The 2,467-nt window shown below is 34.8% G+C and overlaps 1 long non-coding RNA gene across 1 annotated transcript in view; it reads right to left on the reverse strand.

Moving 5' to 3' along the window:
• Positions 1-848: 848 nt before the first annotated feature.
• LOC118762736 overlaps positions 849-2,467 on the reverse strand; it is a 15,530-nt gene continuing 13,911 nt past the window's right edge. Inside the window, exon 3 of the long non-coding RNA XR_004998487.1 lies at positions 849-941. This is a non-coding gene — a long non-coding RNA (uncharacterized LOC118762736). The remainder of the gene's footprint in view (positions 942-2,467) is intronic.

Here is a 2,467-nt window from a genome sequence, read left to right on the forward strand (position 1 = left end):
GATACTCTGTAGGCGCATGAAGACTGCACATAGATACATGATCAATGGATCCATTTTGTTGTTTGCATGCACAGCATGTTGAGCAGCTGCCGTACTTTGATATTTTGGCCTGGTAGTTCCATGTTGATAGGCATTGATCTTAGGCTTCTTTGATAAACCCTTCTGTTTCTAATTTTAAGCCAGAAGACATTAAAAATTGATAGGTAAGGGCTCTGTCAACATCGACATTATTAGTTCTGTTCGGGTATTTGTTATTGAGAGGGTTTTGTTGCCAATTATCAGTAAGAATATCTAAGGCAGCAGTTTTAGCACAGGTTTTCATGCAATTAACTTTTTCTGTGCTTTTTTCCAGTACGACTATTTCTGGGATTTCTTGTATTTGGAATTCACTTCGATATTCCTTTCCCCGTTTTGTTACAGAGTATAATGCTTTCTTGCTTTCATGCTTTAAAACAAGTTTTAGCGTCTAGTCATCAGAGATTTTCAGGTAGGTTTTGAGGCCAATTGTGGCATTTTCATTATTAATTCCAGTAGTAAAAGTCCACGGCCACCCTCTTTCTTTGGCTGGTAGAATAATTCTATATCTGCCTTAGGGTGATGCATTCTATACATTGTCAACAATTTTCGTATTTTTCTGTCAAGATTACACATTTCAGTAATTGATCAGCTAATGATACTGAAACTGTAAGTCACGATCGGTATGGCTAAAGTATTGATCGCTTCGATCCTGTTACTTGCATTCAGATCCGCCTTGTGTATTGCCCTTACCCTGCGATATCATTCTCTCCTGATCCATTCCTTCATCATTGAATGTTTGAGTCGATCACCCTCAAATACCCATAGGTATTTGTAGCACTCCACTGTTTCTATCTCCTTTATGGCATTCTGATGGTCAAAATTAACGTTGGATGTTTCTGTCATGTTTCCTTTGATAAAGGTAGCTTTTGCACATCCATCCAGGCCAAATTGAAACCTGATGTCATCACTGAAGTGTTTAACAATTGCTAATAGGACCACATTTGTCGGCCATTTTTGCAAAGAACTTTCAATCATCCATTTAAAAGAGATGATTTATATTTTTATCTAATATTTTATTGTCATATTGTATATCGTCGAGCACTTTCGAGTGAGGTTTTACAGCTAGACAAAAAAAGAGTGGTGAAAGAGGGTCATCCTGCAAAATGCCACAGGAAATTCTCCAGTATTGAGAGATTTATTGTCACTGTTCAAAGTCAATGTTGTTCTGCGTGATCTCATACATACGGATATACTTATTTTATACATTTCCAGACATTTCTTAATCCAGCTATGTAGATTAAGACTTACAAGAGCTTTTTTATAATCTAGCCATGCTATCAAAAAGTCTTTTTGACAACTGTGACAATCTTCCAAGATCTTTTTATTGATGAGTAGCTGCTCTTTACAAGCATAGGACCCGCGTTTACATCCGTTTTACTCATTAAGCAATATGCTTCTTTCTAATAAAAAAACTGTACGTATATTCTCTCAAGACAGATGATAGATTTTATACATTGTTGTTAAGCAGGTTATGAGCCTATAAATTTTTTGTTCATTTGTTTCTCCGTTTTTTTTTCTTTTGGAAATAGGAATGTTACTCCCACAGTCTGTATTAAGGAATCCGTCACCTTTTCATTCTTACTAAAAAGCTTCAGATCATCTGTTGAGCAAATGGTTAATTTTTCCATTACTGTTTCTAAACTGATACCTTACCTTTGACTTCCTTTATACTAAAGTGAGAGGGATCAAATATGAGTGAAATATTAGACGGGGCACCGAGTACCTCTGGAAAATTCCTCTTTTGATATTAACTTTCACTGAGATTGTGTCACCTGAGTAGACATCTTCTTTCTATTTCTTCATGCTAAAGCTAATTAATTCTCTTATGCTGTCTGCTACACTGAACATACTCAAACATTCACTTATCCATATGTGTGGGATCATGTCTTGGGCTTTCCCATATACTATCCATGCTATTGTTAGATATTTCTTTCTAGCTTTTACTCTATTTAGAACTGCTTAGTCTATATATAATAGATCATGCGTTCCATGCTTTATTATTATTATTGTTGTTGTTGTTATTATTTATTTGTATTCCGAGAGAAATAGAGAGAAAGAGAGAGAGAGAGGAATTATATTAGTATCCATGACGATACTAATATACTATATATTAGAATGAGTAGATGATTTTTTGTACGTGTATGTATATATATATATATATATATATATATATATATATACATACATATATATATATGTGTATGTGTGTGTGTGCGTGAATGAATGTATAGTTACGCATATGCTCATTTGTACGTAGGTGAGTGTGTGCGCGTGCGTGTATGTGTGTGTGTGCGCCGTGTTTTTATTTGTCTGGATACGTGTTGGTTTCTAATTTCCTGCTTTAAATGTCAATTTTATCTTATTTCCCAGATAAGTAATTTTATGGGAA

This window comes from Octopus sinensis, linkage group LG3, assembly GCF_006345805.1.
Source record: "Octopus sinensis linkage group LG3, ASM634580v1, whole genome shotgun sequence".
Lineage (NCBI taxonomy): Eukaryota > Metazoa > Mollusca > Cephalopoda > Octopoda > Octopodidae > Octopus > Octopus sinensis.